The 17,812-nt window shown below is 41.9% G+C and overlaps 1 long non-coding RNA gene across 1 annotated transcript in view; it reads left to right on the top strand.

Annotated features, from left to right (window-relative positions):
- The window catches only part of LOC115067078, a 36,426-nt gene extending 20,801 nt beyond the window's left edge, over positions 1-15,625 (top strand). Inside the window, exon 3 of the long non-coding RNA XR_003846509.1 lies at positions 15,280-15,625. This is a non-coding gene — a long non-coding RNA (uncharacterized LOC115067078). The remainder of the gene's footprint in view (positions 1-15,279) is intronic.
- Positions 15,626-17,812: the final 2,187 nt, after the last annotated feature.

Below are 17,812 nucleotides of genomic sequence, written 5' to 3'. Positions count from 1 at the left end.
TGTTGTTTTTATGACTATAGCTCTGTAATACAGCTTAAAATCTGGAATAGTAAGCCAACCATCATTGCTCTTAGTGCTGAGGGTTTTTTTGGGCTATCCGAGGTCTTTTGTGCTTCCATATGAATCTTAGGATAGTTTTTTCCAATTCTGCGAAAAATGTCATGGGGATTTTGATTGGCATTGCATTGAATCTATATATGACTCTTGGTAGGATGGTCATTGAAGGAGAAATTAAATTGAGAGGAGAAAATTAATGCAAACTTCTAAGAATCAACACAGATGCTAGAATTAACAGACAAGGACATTAATGCTGAAACTCTTTCATGTACTTGAAAATTCGGGAGAGGATAAAAGTATACAAATCAAATCTCTCCTGATTAAATCTAAAATATTTGAGAGTAAAATCGTCAATGTCTACATTTTAGACACAAATGAAAAGAATTAGTAATCTTGAAGGCTTAACAATAGAAATAATGCAAAACAAAGTTCACAGAGAAATGATATCTAAACTGTGAAAAGAGCAGCAGTGGCCTCTAGAACCAGACTAAGGACAGGAGAGAGGGCAGGAGAGAAAATATTCAGATGAAATAGTGGCTGAGAAATTCCAAGTTAATTCTTATCTACAAATAAGCAGATCTGCGAAGACATATAACCCCCGAAATAGGAAACAAAAAGTCAAGTACGTAAAAGCATGACATTTTCAAAACTCTGAAAGACAATAACTAAGAGAAGCTTTAAAAATGCATGAAGAAAAAAGATTTGTTGATTTGAAGAGTAAGAAAAAGATAACATCAAATTTCATGTTAAAAACAAGGGAGAGAAAAAGACCGGAACAGCCCTTTGAAGTGCTAAGAGGGGAAGGACCAGTACAGAGCTCCGTGTCCAACAAAACGTCTTTCAAATGTGAGAACAAAATGAAGACTTTTTCAGACATAAGCACTGAAAAAATTCAACTCTGACAGATGACAAAGTTATACTACAAAAACCATAATGTGGTGAGAAGACGTCACCTTTGCAGCTTTCCCATCCTCTCTCTCAGGAAGCAGTTGGACATGTCCATCTCTGAACAAAACCCACCTACCAGGGGCACTGTTTGGATACTGACTTTTCTAGAACACATGAAGGACAAGGTGAGTAGTGAGTTCTGTGTGCCCCTTATCATGCCAGTTTCCTCAGATGACTCTATTTACATCTTGGAACCTGCAGGGGACATTTCCCAAGAGAATATTTGTCTTTCCTGTCAATGGTTCCATATGCCTGTCATTTTTAAAATAAATTCCCATTTTGGAGCTAACGACTCACATATGGCTGAGCCCACTTGTCTATCCCTTCTTGGCTGTACCCACCATGGTTGCACCCAGGCTCTCAGAGCTTATCCTAATACCTAGATGAGCATCTCTCCTTTTCAACTTGGCAACTGATACACAGAAGAAGAAAGGAACAGATCAGGAACAACAATGTCTCTGTCCACGGCGCCAAGAACTCATCTGTCCTTGCTCTGCCTTGGAAATCTCTGGGACACTGGTGCACAACAGACGAGATCTCCCTGAAAAGTGTGTTCGCTCATTTCTCTGGTCCTTCGGGTCTTTTAAAAGGTAGCTTCTCCTCTTCCATGGAAATAGAATAGCAATAATAATGTCTAAGGCATACTGGGTTTTCTGAGTCTTGTATGTAGCTGTACGTACGGATGGCTTACTTTGTTGCATTGTAAACTAGAAGAAAACCAGGAGTCTCTATTGATGCAGAGCCTGACACATCAAAAATACTAGATAAACGCTTGTTCTATGATGGAACGAATAAGGAAATGATTGATCTGTGTTTGCAAGTATATGAAAATATATGTTTGCATCTATCTGCTTTACCTACGTCTCAGAATTGGATGTGTGTGATGTTACACACGTGCAAACACACATGCACACCCAAACATGCATGCACACACAGACACAAGCACACATTACACACATATGCACGTGCATACACACATATGACACAATGCACATATAACACATACACAAAACACACACACACGCACACACACACACACACTATGCAAAATTGATGAGATGAGTCTCGGGCTGGATTGTATGATCTCCCTGGTCCTTCTTTTAGATACTTTTAACATGCATTCAATGTGAATCCTTGTTGACAACGGAGAATTTCCCACATCCTAACTCTGATTTTCTACTCACTGGCTGGCTGTAGTTCTGCTCACAGGGGAGACCCCTGCCAGACCTGAAGAATGTGCTTTCTAGATGACACATGGAGGGTGCAGGGCCTGGGATACCAGCATGAGTGTCACTCTGCACCATCAACTCCCAAGCAATGGTTACTGCAGAACAGGGACTAAACACCAGCTTAGCTTGATCCCAGAAAAACATGAGGTGTCAGAAGGGAAAAGTGGCCAACGTCTTAATTTTCTGAGCTTATTTTTATCTATTTTTTCATCTCACCACCTTTGGATAATGGTCCTGACTGCAATTGAGAGAATTCCCAGTAACCTCTTAAAAACCAAGGTGCCTGCCCCATGGATTACACCCCAGTATGTGATCAAGATGATAGATGCAGTAAACAGGGTGAGATAGGAGGACAGTGGATTTAAGGGTTTTTAAATTTTAAAAAGATTTTATCTATTATTTTTATTTTATGTGCATGTGTGTAATTGTGCCAATGTCATGCAATGCCCATGGAGGTCAGAAGAAGGCAACCCCCTGGAACTGGAGTTATGGGCAGTTGTTAGCCTCCATATGAGTGCTGGGAATTGAACCTGAGTCCTCTGCAAGAGTGGTCAGTACTCCTAACCCCTGAACCATCTCTTCAGCCCAAGGTTTTGATTTTTCAGTAGTTCACATGCTTACGGAAGTCTCATCCCATGAGATGGGGAAACAGGCTCAAAGAGATTAAGAGACTATCTGTGGTTATATGGTTAGAAGGTGCCCATAGCCACACCAATAATCCCAGTACTTCCATAAGATTCATGCACGCCCCAATACATACACGTACGGACACAGACACACACACTAATACACAGGGACACAGAGACATACACACAAACACATACAAATATATGGACAAATACAAGAACACAAATACACAGAAAGACACATAGACACACACCCAAAAATATAGACAAACACAGATAGTTACAAATGCATAGGCACAGACACACATATACAGATACACACAGACACACACATAGAGGAACACAAGTAGGCAGGTAGACATACATAAATACACATATAGACACACACATGGAGATGCACAGTCATATAAATACATGGACAGATAACACAAATACACAGAGATCCATCCAAATACACAAACACACATACAGATAGACATACACCAACACACACACATGAATATACAAACACGTGCACACATACACAAATACAGAGAGAAACACAACTACACAGACAGAAAGACACATATGAAGACACACAGACACACTTCTTTCAAGAGTCCAGTCAGCTCTTACTTCACTAAACATAAGCTGATCAACCCAAGCACGTGAACATGATGTACATTTAATACCGAAAACAGCTGTTGTTAACCCTGTCTTACAAAACAAGTAAATAAAACATGAAAAGACTTTAGTAACTCCTTCAAAGTTGACATAATACAAAAGTAGTGGAACTTGAACACGTGCTCAGCCAATCTGATTCTAGAAACTGAATTTTTGATGACTCGGTGACTTCATGTTTGCTGAATGGATGAATGAATGAATGAACGAATGAATGAATTAAGAAGCACTTTGGGGAGAGGAGTGCGTCCTTATCTTAATGACACAGTGCCCTTGATCTCGTGTCTAGTGATGGTTTCAAAGTTTGTCAGGAATGAAATGGAAAATCTGACAACGTCTGATTTGGGACAAAATTTGAGAGGAACCGTGTGCGGGGGAATTTGTTATTGTCATTGGACTTATTTTCAGAAGTGAGCAAAGTAGGGGTTGTTAACAAGTGAGTCCACAGAAGTGTGCAGACCAGAAGTCACAGAAACGGTAAGAAAAGGCTGAGCACGGCCAAGATCTCTCCTCCACCCCGGCATGTGGTTTCACCAAATGAGGTCCGGAAAGCATTCCATGAAAGGAGATCCCAGAGAAGCCTAAGAGGTGTTCTGGATGTGAACAGACACATGGATTTGTGTTCATCCTGCAAGACGGGTGGCAAGAAGCCTTAGATGATGGAGCTGAGCACAGTCACCTTCAGGTCTCCCCTGCATTGGGCACCAACGAAGGACAGAGAAACTTCTGCCCCCCTCTTAGCCTTTATTTTTTCCCCATTCTCTTGCTTAATATCTAGTAAAGAGAAAACACACAGGAGTTGTGGAGAGAAAATCTCAGTTGGTTCCTTCATATCTTCCTAACTGTGTAGCATGACTAAGTAAGGTAGTCACTCTCCGAGCCTCTTTCCTTATCTCATGAACAGGATAGTGGTTCCTGGGCACACAGGAGTTGTGGAGAGAAAATCTCAGTTGGTTCCTTCATATCTTCCTAATTGTGTAGCATGACTAAGTAAGGTAGTCACTCTCCCGAGCCTCTTTCCTTATCTCATGAACAGGATAGTGGTTCCTGGGTACCATGGTTGTGAGACATGCTCACCATCGCTTCAGAGTCCCTGGCACGGCAGAGTAAACCCCCTGTATGGCTTGTTTTCTTGTTGTTATCTTTATAATCATCATCTATTTTATAAACTGGTGTACTTCCTCTGAGTCTCACAGTCACATGTCACCCAAGCGTCAATGCTGAGGCCACATGTCCCCCAAACTCTGACACCACCCAGGCAGACGAAAGCTTGGTGTTAACAGGGCTTATCATCAGAGTGGAGACATAAGCAGGCTCATCTGGACTGGAAAAAAAGAAAAAGTGTGACCAAGTGGGCAAAAGGAGGGCTCTCCAGAGGCTGAGTCGGTTACCTGGTCTGATGGCTACAGGGTAACATGCCATCTCAGACATGGTCGTTCTGAAAAGATGAGCTTTGTTCGATAGGCAAATTCGCAGTGAAACACAATCTGAGCTCTAGCCTTGGAGGGTTCTGAGAAGCAAGAATGCCTGCAACTAAGAAACAAAATCAATTAACCTTTACCTTCTGGGACTACTCCCTTCCTCCCTCCTGCCCTTTATTTTCTTCTTAGCCTAACATTAATGGATTATGTTTTTCAAATGGTATATTAAAGCCTCTGAGCCTGTTATGGAACTAACAGAGTGGAAAGGCTTGGAGAGATGTGAGGCTCCCCCAACCCTGGGGAGTTCCTGGCAAGGACTAGAATGATGCTCAGAAGGATAAAGACACCTAAGCCATCTTTCCCACAGGTAAAGGACACAGGGTACGACTTTGATGGGACAATACATCCTAGGCAGGGCACTTGAAAGAGGGCTGGGTGGTTTTGGGAGTTCAAGGGAGCAGTTTTTTCAAAGAGCAGAATGGATAAATTTATGGACCAGCACAAACTAGTCATGACACTGCAACAAAAGATAGTAATAACACGACGAACAACGGCGACCAAAGCAGTCATGCTACCCCGTGAGCAGTAAGAGGAGCACCGAATCTGCACGGAGCTCTAACACCCGGCCAAGGTGTAAGAAAGGAAATGAAAAGAAAGATATAGAGAAAGTGAAGGCATTCTTTCAGTTCTAATTTTATACCAAATAATGCAATATTCTGCGTATTCTTTTTAAATAATCCTTTACTGACAATTTGTGAACTTCAGACAATATACTTTGATCATATTCATACCCCGTCCTCCATCTCTACTCCCACCTTAGGATCCCCCTACTTTATGTCCTCTATTTTTAATCCAGTCTAATTTGTGTTCCCCAAATGATCGTAGGTGTGGGTCCATTACCGGGAACCTCGTCAACATACCCAGTGTCACACCCTTAAAGAAAAGTGGCTCTACCTCTCCCAACAGCTAGCAATTGCCAAAAATTCCTCTGGTAGATCTGGGGCTTCTTGCCTACCACCCCCTTCTATGTCTGGCTTGGGCTTGTGCAGGTCTTGTGCATGTTGTCACAAGCACTGTGTATTCATGCGAGCAACCATCCAGTTGTGTCTGGAAAACAAAGTTTCTATGATGTCATTTAACTCCTCCGGCTCTTACATCCTTCCTTCTGCCTTTTCTGCAATGATCCTGGAACTTTGGGGGAAGAGGATGGAGCACCTATTATTTTTATTTTTAATCCTTACAATCACTTCATGAGTCAGCCACCAATTTACATAAAAGAAATTGAGAAAAAAACATGCGGACAGTTTTTGGTTCTGTTTTTGCCGTTCTGAGTGAGGGTCTTGCATGACGCTGGCTGGACTCAAACCTTTTATGTAGCCAAGGATGGTTTTAAACTTCTCATCCTCTTGTCTCTGCTTCCTGAGCACTGGGATTATGTGCATGTACCACCACAATTGGCTTGATGTTGGACACTTTTCAGTGTGAGATGGAGCTATTATTCTGGTCTCCCCAAACACAGTCCTGGGTTGTTTGGGGCAGTGAGCTTAGAACAGCACATCAAGCTGGTCTAGGGGTGGAGCTCCATAAAGTTGGCATCAATCACATTCTTTGTTTTTGCCATCAATTTGCACCCATAAAAAGTGAATGGTCTCTTTTACTCCCCTGTCTATAGTGGCAGCTTACTTCCTAAGCCAGCATATGTTCTGATACACAGCTTGAGATGGCCCCATTCCTGGGTAGAAGACAGGCTCAAACACCCAGGACTTTGGTTTTCTTGATTCTTCTATAAGCTTTGCCCCATCCTCCTCCTCCTCTTCCTTCTCCTCCCCCTCCTCTTCCTCCTCCTCTTCCTCCTCCTCTCCCCCCTCCTCCTCCTCCTCCTCTGCCTCCTAATCCACCTCCTTCCCTTCCTCCTTGTTCCTTGAAACAGTTCTCATCTGTCTTGCTTTTCTGTCTGCTCATCTCTTGCTTAAGCTAGGAGTGTTCTTTCTTCTTTAGGTGCAACTGCTTCCAACACATCCTCACTTGTTTTCTTTATGTTGCTGTTACTTTAAGCGTCTTCTTTCACAGTTTTCTTTAGGCATTCCTGCTTTCTTTCTGGGCTGCTTGGTCTCTCTTTCTTGTGATGAAGACAAACAAAGGTCCTTGGTGGAAATGTAACACAGCCTGGCTTTTTCCTAAAAGAAATGATGGGGGAGTAAATCACATCTGCTGATCATTCCAATGTTTTTATTATATCTTAGATTGACTAGTGACACAGAGACATCTTGACTAACTGCTGAGACAGTAAGTGTTCTTAGTCTCAGTGAAGACATTGAATCTCAGTGCTTCTGTGTATGCATATGAGTCGGGGTCATAATAAATGACAGACATTGCATTCCAAAAGGTATTTTAAAAGAGCTTAATAAAGTAATGATTTACAATGATGTAAGCAGCCTGTCCCATACCCGTAGGGGCAGTAGAGTGTCCTGGAGATAACAATACAAGCTCAGTGATCATCATAGGCCTGAAGGATGAGGGAAGGAAAGAGTCCTCTGAACAAAAGGACCTTGTACCTAAGCTGTAGTCTTATCCATCAGATACACCCATCCAAGTTTCTATACAAGGAAGGTAAGGAGAGAGCACGCACACTTTCCTTTAACTTCTGTTTTGCTTTCAACTTTGCTACTAGGTGACTATCCAGCCACTGATTGCCCAAAGCCAGCAGTCACAAGAACCCATGAAGACTGTTGGCAATGGTTGGACTTCTGAGTCAAAGAACAGAATAGGAGCCAGTAGAGAATTATCTAGAGGCCTTCATGGAATTATCCAGTAGATTGCGTATGTGTGTGCATATACCTCCATGTTCACACTTAAGCACAGGAGTGTATGTTAGGCTGGTAAAGTATTTGATTGTTTTTAACAGAGGAATCAGCCAGAGGCTACTCCATCCTGGTTGGCCTATGCAGATTTCTATACGTGTCCCATTTTCTTCTGGTTCTATTATCGAATGTTAGAAGAGTATGGAAAAGTATTGGGACAGAGGAGACTCCCTAGGATTTGGGAAACTGTCTTCAGACATCAAGATGGCAACGGAGTCAAATAGATAGCTCAAGAAATAAAGATCTCTCCCATTTCTGAAGCTCTCGTTCTAGGAGAGGTGGAAGTAGGGTCAAAGATGAACATTTCTCTTTGGGAAGGAACACTCCATCCTCTTTCCTGAGCAGGTGAAATAGAGCCACACCCAACCAATGGGTCATTGAGTCAATACACAGTTTTTTTTCCTTGGAGCTATAGGAAGCCTGAAGTCAGGAGTTCAGTTAGATCAAGAGTAGAGACCTAAAGTAAAATGCACAGGAGACTCTTAACGAGATGACCCGCTGGGGGTCGTATGGAATAAGTGTTTAATAGTTCTCACATTGTGTAATCCAAAGCAGAGAACACCATCTACATCCTGATTACATACAGCTCTTGCTACCTACAGTGTACCCTCAGCCTGTCTTTCTCTAGTTAGAGCATGAAGACCTCAGTATTTACCTGAGCTTGTTGACCACTACCACTTTTGATGCATGACTTGATACACAGGAGGCCCACGAGGTAGTCTGTTGGGAGAGTGAATACTGATCTTTGGGAGGAATTTTCACAGGCCAGTGTTTACCTCTCATACCCTGACACGGAACAGAAACACCCTATGTCTGCAGCACAAACTTCACGCTAACCAACTAGTCCACAAAGCCTACGTCATGAATTTACTTTCAAGTTCTCTCTCCTAAGTTTGCAGGTGAGCAGACTAATCTTTGATCTGGATTCACCTCCGGCATCTGCATTCTTCTCCTAGCCTTTGCTAAGATCGGGATCACTGGTTTCTAAGTTGATTATTTTTCTTTCCTCCACTTAGATCTTTTGAACCCAGGCTTCTCACCAACAACGTTGTATATGCTGCCATTTTTAAAGTTATAACTTAACCATTGTGTAAAGTGATTAACTTTTTTGTCTTTTAAGGAGTTTCTTTCTTTAATTCCATTGTGGAAAAAGTTGCATCTGCAGCAAGAATAAGTGATGTAAATGAACATTTGCCTCTAATACTTGCCCTTCCACTCCCACAACTACTATGATATTACAATCCCTAGTTTCCAGATGGGTAAGATGACTATCATAAAAATTGTAACACTTTTCCATGGTTCATGACAAGTTGATGCATTTTTAGAATTAAAACCATAATCAGTCTTTCCATACCAGTATAATACAGAGTCCCGCTTGCCTTTGGCAACTGTGTCATTTGATAGCTTTCCTTAGAAATCCTTGTCACCATTAGAAATTTAATTTAGATTTAATAAAATGCTTAATGAATCTTAATTACACTCGACTTGAAATTAAAAATGGTTTAACAAGGTTTAACTGTGATGCATGAGATCACACAATTCCACTTTAATAAATATTTTCCTAATAACAAATAACTATTTCATTAGGGAGGAAAAATGTTGCTATTAAGCCTAAACTAAACTATCCATAATTTACTCAGATAGTTAGTATTCATTAATGAAAAATATGGAATATTTCCCTTACCCCACCTCCTGCTCCTTAAGAATTACTCCAGTTTAGAGAATTTAAAAAGAGACTGACTGTATAATGGGTGGAGCCATCCATATGATTCTGTCTTCCCCTAATAGTACAGAAGATGAGGAGGGAAAGATTTGGAACTTTTTACCAGTTCCATGTAGATTCCCATCAATGCTACCACCCTGAAATAATATAGTGACAGGAGTCTGTGAAGATATAGTGAGCTCAAGGAAATGAAGGGAGAAATGTCTGACTCCTGTATATACAGCCAGTGAGTTCATATGTAAGATAGAGAGATTGAAGATGTTGATTATGGGAAGGGGTAGCATTTGCTTTCTTGGTATTTGTTTGTGTATGTTTACATTTTCTATTTTCTTTCATTTCTTTCTGCCTTCATTTGAAGGGTCTAGCAGGAAAGAGATGGTCAAAGCCACTTATAGGAAAAGACACAGGTTACTAGAATGGGACCAAGTTCCAGAAAGCAACTGAGGGGGCTCAAGTTTTAGGGGAAGGAGCTGGGTTTCAGGAGAGGGTGGGCCCTAGTGTGGATGCACTCAGACCACTAGTGTAGCAGGACAGGGGAGGAGAGATAAGATGAACTGTCTAGCTTCTGCATCAATTTGAGGACTGTCAGAGATTTCATGTTTCCAATGAATATTTCTTCAATCCAGGGCTGAGTCTTGTTATAACTTGGATCCTAACTATCATCCACAGACTCAAGTCCTGAAGCCTTGGTCCCCCAAATAGCACAGTCCTGAGGTGAGACCTTCCTTGGAAGGTGGTTAGACCAAGAGTACAGTCTGAATAGGAATGTAATCAGGGTCTCTTTCCATAGTTTGTCAGTTAGTCAACCCCAGATTCCAAGCGAGACAGGCAAATGTGGCAAATCCAGAGCTATTTGTAAAGGCCCAGTAGACTCCCAGAGGTCAGCAGGAATAGGTTGGTTTGTGATTCTATGAAAGCTTGTCTTCTTAGGCCTTAAGTGTCTGGGGGTTAAGAAGAGCTCACCCTAAGGGTTGAGAACAGACATTGGCTGGGCTCATGGTGGAACTATTTGGTGTCATTTCACTCAAATATTTTTTCTGGTTCACACTGGAGTTGCTGACCTCGCCAGTGGGGAAGATGAAGAAGGTCTACACAGCAGGTCCAGTTCACAGTCCGAAACCACTCAGTTTCTTTCACCAAATAATTAATATAAAGAACTGCATGCTGAAGATCTGGGGAGACAAAGGGAGCACCTTGTGGAATCCGAAGGTACTACCTACAACAGACTACCACAATCCTGAGGGCATCAAGAACACAAGGAAGAAACTCCAAGTATAAAAACTTGGCCACTTAAAGGAGGAATAGCTTGGAGCTGACACTCAGGCTAACTGAGGAAAGTCCTAATGGCCTCTGATATTTTTTTTTAATGCTGCAACTGGATCTACCTACTGAGAATGGAAGGAACCATCACTGCCAGGGTCAGGAAGTAGCACCCAGGACATGGCTGAACTAGCAGGAAGCAGCCAGAAGACCCTATGCCCCTTGCTCTTCAGGTCTTCTAGTCTCCCTCTACCACACCCTACTGTCAGAATCTAGGTGAAGCCAAGTGGTAAGGCAGAGCTAGGGTTTACAGAGTTTCAGCTCCAGGGAAACAAAGTGCCAACAGCAGAAAGATGGGCCTGAAATTTGAGAGGTAGTAGGCACTGAAGGCATATCAAAATTAGGAAGAAAATATGAGTGGACCAAACACCAATGCAAAATCACATCATGCACAATTTTGTCCCTAGTGATAAAATCTTCTAGAGTAGGAAACTTCAGATATGCTTAGGAAATCTTCATGGTCCATAAAGCAGCATTAGAAGAGCAAAAGCTCGGACAGAGCCTTCAAACTTGAGACACGCTGTTTTCATTTATCCCAGAGTTCTCTGAGTGCCTTTGGCCCCAAATGAAGAATTTTGTTGATGTTGTTGTTTCCAAAATACATACTAACTGTCAAAGCCACACATTTTTAAAAGATTGTATTTATTTTTATTTTATGTGCATGAATGTCCTGCCTGCCCATACGTAAGTACATACCATGTATGCAATGCTTGTAGAGATCGGAAGAGAGCCTCAGATCCCCTGGAGCTGGAGTTACTGACAGTTGTTAGCTGTCATGTGGGTGTTGGGAACCAAACCTGGGTCCTCTGCAAGAGCAGCAGGTGCTTTCAACTGCTGAGCTATCTCCCTAACCCCAAAGCAACACATTGTCTGTGAAACACTGTGAGGCATTACAATGAAGATGCTGTAGATGACATACCACAAGTCGCATAATTAAGTTGGGCTATGAAGAGTGAACAGGTTGAACTTTTCCTAAAATGCTGCAGTCTACACACTGTTAAAGCGAAGTGTTAGTCAACGATGAACACCAGAATATCCTTGGGGGTTCCTGCAAAACAGAAGCCACAGAAGAGAGAGACTGTGTTTGCTTTGTTTTGTTTTGTTTGTTGTTGTGTTTTGTTTTCCTTTACTATTGTGGTCCCAGAACCTATCTCAATACACAGAACCTGGGAAATATTAAGTAATGTGTGCTGGATTTGGCTACTGACATTGAACAGAGTGACTAATATCTGTAACAAAGGGCAATGATGCCTGATCATTAATGAATACAGGGAGTGGTAGAGAAGTACGCTGTCGGCATGGACGTAGGATGGGAGTTGCTGTAGGATTTCAGAATTTTCCAGTAGCTGTATTTTTAAGAGAAACAGATGGAATTAATATTAATAATGTATTTTACATAACTCAATATATCCAACATATCATTTCAACATGTATTCATTATAAAGATGTTAATGTGCACCAACAAGATGGCTCAACAGATAAAAGTTTTTGCTGCCAAGCCTGAGAACCTGAGTTCTATCCTTGGATCCAGATGGTGAAAAGAGAGAGCAGACTATCATAAGTTGTCCTCTGACATCCATACATCTGCACCTATACAAACACACACATGCCCACACATATCAAAATAAATAAAATCCAATTAAAATGTAAATATGCTAATGAACTATTTCACATTATTTCCACACAAAATCTTTGCAGTCTGGTGCCTACTCTACCCTCACAGCACCTCTCAATTTGGACTCATCGTATTTCAAGGGCTCAGAGGCTGCATGTGGTTAGTGGCTTCTGTGTTGGAGTGAAAGGTCTAGAAAATTTCCAAAGCGCAGCACAGACTTTGGGAACACAAGGAAAACACTCCAATTTCTAAGTGGCACTCAGCCAGAAAAGATTGTGTGGTTACAGTTACTGAATATTTTTTAGAGCACCTGACTTATATGGTACTATTCACATATAAGTCAATGTGTTCTATTAGAAAGGTTGGAAGTCATTTAATAGGAGAGAAGCGCAGAGTAGAATAGTTTTAGAGAGAATATAAGGACTGAGAAGTGGCATGTTTAGAGGGGCCTTCTTCCTCAGTCTGCTGTTGCTGTTGCCATGAGGGTTTCTCAGGGCTATAAGCAACATGAATATGGATATCAGATCCTTCCACCCCCAACGAATCCCCAAAGCTTAGAAAAGTACTTGACCCTTAGTGGATGCTCTATCATTTGTTCTGCAATGAATAAAATGAGCAAGGGGATGGCAGACAGAAAGAGCACACACATTTCTCCTGCGAGCAGCATGCAGAGATGCCAAGCCAGTGATCCCAGCTGAGGAAGGGGGTTGGTAGTGACACCTTATTTTCGTTCCATTCCAAGAGAGCAGGACAAGTAAAAAAAGGCTGACAGCTTTTGTGCACAGCAATGCTCCAGTCACCTTCCTCGGGCTGACATAAAAGCTTCTATCAAACCTTCACTATGTCCTAGACTTCCAGTCTCTGTCTGTACTCTTATCTTGTACATTCCCAGTTGACCATAGAATACGACTTTGACAGCACAAGCCTTCTCATAGCACAATTTTGTACATCCCTGAATATTCAAATCCAGTGTCTGATACAGTGACTATTACCTAGCAAGCCCTCCAAAAATACCAAGCGTGTGTCTCTGAGTGAATGAATAAAGGAAATTAGCAAAATGACCAACCAGCATTGTCACATCGTCTTTGTGCCTTAACGAGGTGTTATTTGGATAAAACATCACTTTTGTATGTTGACATCAATTTTGAACTATACAGTTCAAATCTAAAGCATGCATCTTCTCAATCAGGGGAAATTCATTTGCTGTGGCTCTCATAAGAAAACCCAAAGCGTCTTCACAGAGCTTCTCATTCATCCTGGTCCACATGTGTCTAAGATACATTTTAATATGATAATTGCTCTTCTTTTTATCTGCTTCCAAGGAGTCAGAGACAACATGACAGAAAGAGGAGCCCTTTTCTGAAAGCTGAGTGATCCTTAGTGCTTCTCTGTTCTTGGACTCAGATGATAGACTAAAAACCTTTGGAAAAGTCTTCTGCCCTAGATAAACAATACTATGTCTGAGCCATTTTAAAAGAGAAAACAAAGTAATCTTTTAAAAGGCATTGTAGTAAAATACCAATTTGTAGAAGTGCTAGGTGTTTTCTCTAAAAACAAAGCATGTCAATTAGTGGAGAGAAGAAAGAGCAGAGGCCCTCCCTGGCTGTGCTTTGTTATCTGTTATTAGCTTTTGTGCTGGAAAGAAGTGAGGATATGGAGCTCCAACAGTAAAAAAATACAAATAAAGAACCTAATAAGTATTTCAGCTGTCTGGGTATTGTGAGTTGAAGACATCTGTATTTTTAATTAGCTCTTTCATAAATGGGCTTATGGAATGTCATGTGACCACCCTTGAAATTCACACCTGGAGCCTTGAAATGACTGCCCTTTGGTGTCCCTGAGCTTGGACAGTGCATACAGGGAAGTCCTGGCAGCTGTATTAGCAGGGTTATCAAGACAGCACCAGATCCCAATGATTTTCCTGTCTGTAAATTAAATAATATCAAAACAATATCCTCTGGGTCTAACAGGAAGGCACAAATATAACAGTGAGATTTTTCCTGTCATGGAGGTACTCCGAACTCCCTGCTGAATGAGAGTCTCAGGGTCAGGGAAGGGACCAAACAGTCCTTCAGAGCATCTTCTTACAGGATGAAAAGCACAAGGGTTCATGGTATCCAACATGAAGCCTGGGCATGGGGCAGAAGGCGTCAGCCTTCATTGCATGGAGGACCTTCTGGAATCTGTGAGTTCTAAATTATTTTTAAAGTACCTTGGCCAGAATGAGATATAATTAAATACTTCTCTCTTTATCCTCTAGGGACTCATCACGAGGGTTTTTCTGTTCTGGATTCAGTATATGAAAGGCAGTGGTTGCGAAAGTGCAAATGCTGCTACCGGCTGGAACCTGCCCTGTCTGTCAGCCCTTCTTCTTGGTGACAACTGGGGCAACACAGCAGGGCAGCGGGGACTATCATTGCAAGTGCATTGGTTAGTGGTGGCATGTTCAGGTTCTTGCAAATCACATCAATCTAGGTGGGAAAGAGGAGCAAGATCAAGCTGTAGCCTTTATTGATCTCAAATCTCTTAGATTCTTAAGGAAGCTTTGGTGGCAAAGGCTCAGAATGCTGATCATCTTCCACTTATTCTTAATTGTTTCTCTTTCATGAGGCCCCTTTCCTTAGTCCCAACAATTGTCCCTAGAGATTCCTAATTAAGGGGGATGAATAAATCCCATGCCAATGGATATTGGGCAAAGTTTTCTTGTCTTGTAGCTACTGTGTGTTAGCACCAGGGGAATAAAGCCTACTTACTGGAACTGGGCCCTGACACATGTGGGAGGTTCTCACAAAGTTCTGCGTTTCCCCCCTTCTATCCAGGCTCACAAAATTCAAGATTCCCCTGGGACTGAAAGAAAACAGTTTGCAGTTCTTCCTCTTCACTCCAAGTCCAAAGTTCACCTCAGCCAATCAGAGGCAACCGTTTACCTGATCATTATACTGGACACTCATTATACAGGATAAGAGACCTGGACACCAGTGAGCGATGCAAGGTCAGTGTGTATCTTGCCGCAGTGCTGTGTATTATCAGGAACTGGAATGCTGGAAAGATAGCTTTTGAAAGTTCAGACCTGGAGCTCAATTCACCTTCCAGTTGCTAAAATGAGGTCCTCAAAAATCAAGTTCCTGAATCTTCAGTTCTCATGAATGAACATGTAAGCTGTGGTGTCCAGGGACATAGAAGCCAGTAAAGACCCTTACTCTCACACTTAGCCTTAGAGGTAATGATGTCAGGAGGAGATACTGGCAAGCACTCTTCTTTTCTCCAAACTCTACCAAAATATTCTGAGAAGGCAAAAGTTTGTGCCCTTTCCTATGAAGAAATAAATATTTTTCTGATAGATGTATGAAAGATATTTTATTGCTATGACACTGTTATTTGAATATTTAATTTTATTGAGGATTTTCTTCTCAAGAAAATAGGTTTCATATTTTAGAACATAATCAAATCTATCAATTTAATTTCTTTCATGCTTTCCTTGTTCTCTCTGTGTGTGTGTGTGTGTGTGTGTGTGTGTGTGTGTATACGCGCACTTGTGTGTCTGTGGTGTATCATCTGTGTATGATATGAGCATTCATGCACACACATGTGGAAGCTGGAGGAGGATATCAGTCCTGTTCTATCACGTTCCACTTTATTCACTTGAGACAGGGTCTCTCACTGAACCTGGAGCTAGGCTGGCAGTGAGGAAGCCTCACCTACGCTCCTGTCTCTGTCCCTTCACTGCTGGAGTTACAGGTTTGCATGAACACGAACGCCTTTCGCAGGGTCCTCGGGATCTGATTAGACCCCCATACTTGTTCAGCAAGCATCCTTACTCACAGAGTCATCTTCCCATCCTTCTTTTGTTTTTAGCATCATCATTAAGGATCTTGTTTCTACATGGGCCCCATTTGACTTTCTCTAATGTTTTAAGGAATGTGAGAAGTTATTCAAGGCCACTCCTAAGTGCCCGTCTGGGGTTGTCGTGCAAGCCATCATTACAACAATTCTTTGTGCTGTGCTGTGCTGTTGCTTGTCACTTACAATCAAGGGAGTCATTCATTAATTCATCTTTCTACCTGGAAACACCATGTTGCCTTCCAAGTCTCCATTTTCCCTGTAACTCAATAGATCTTTTGTTTCATAGTTTAGTTATTATTTTTATTTCCTGTGTATGTGTGTATTGCCTGCATGTAGGTAAGTGCACCCATGTTGTGCAATGCCCGCGGAGGACAGAAGAGGCCATCGGATCCCCTGGAACTGGAGTTACGGGCAGTTGTTAGCTGCTATGTGAGAGCTGGGATTCGAACCCCAGGTCTTCTGCAAGAACAACCAGTGTTCTTAACCACTGAGCCATCTCTCCAGCCCTGTCAATAGGTCTTTTAAGTTATAGGTGCAGCTAGGTTAACCTGATTTATAAGGCCAGAATCAAATCTTATGGGAAGGGAGTAGTCTGTACATAGTGCGAAATGAATTCACTTTCAGTTAAATTTTTTACTAATCTTCCATCAGGCCTCAGCCTTGATAAAAATACCAGCAGTAACTGAATAGACATAATACAAAACACAGACACTCCTTAGAGTGAGGTCTAAATGATAAAACTTTCAGTTTGTTATACATGTGATACCATTAGAAATAACAGCCTGATTTTATTTGACGTGCATCTGTTTTCAGGAAGGCACAGTAAAATAATTATTCTTTTGTGCACAATTAACACGCATTTTTAAGATAATAACAAAGATGTGAATCCACAGTGAGGAACTGAGGGAACAGCACGGTGGGAAACGGTGTTTACTGCACTTACTATGCAAGTGTGAGGAACTGAATTCAAATACCCAGCACCCATGTAAAAAGCCTGGCAAGGCTGCACACACCTGCAATCCCAACACTGTGGTGAGTGCGGACAGGAGGATGACTGCAGCTTGCTGGCTTTCAGCCTAGATCCACATTCAATGAGAGACCCTGTCTCAAGAGAACAAGGCAGAGTGATAGAGCAAGGCATCTGATGTCATCGTCATCCTCTGGCCCCCATGCATGCGGACAAGGTGAGCACGCCAGCACATACATGTGCATACACCACATACAAATATTCTCTCTCATATGCACAAATAAATACGTAGTGAAACGTTCATTGAGGACACCCAAGCACTTCCATTAAACAATGCGACAGGGGCTGTCGTCTCCCATGGGGTGCTTGTTTCTCCTTGCCTTTACCTGTATAATCATGGATAAGCAGCCAGTGATGAAGAACATTCATATAAGGCTTTCAGGAAACCAGCCCCAATGATATAAGACCATGCCAGTGCCACAAGCATGAGTTTATTTGAAGAGTCACTTTAGAGACAGAATATGACCAAAGCACATGTATGA

The sequence above is a fragment of the Nannospalax galili genome, unplaced genomic scaffold (assembly GCF_000622305.1).
Source record: "Nannospalax galili isolate Female #2095 unplaced genomic scaffold, S.galili_v1.0 scaffold765, whole genome shotgun sequence".
In the NCBI taxonomy this organism is placed as follows: Eukaryota; Metazoa; Chordata; class Mammalia; order Rodentia; family Spalacidae; genus Nannospalax; species Nannospalax galili.
The sequence above is the reverse complement of the archived record's forward strand: the minus strand, read 5'-3'. Positions and strand labels throughout refer to the sequence as shown.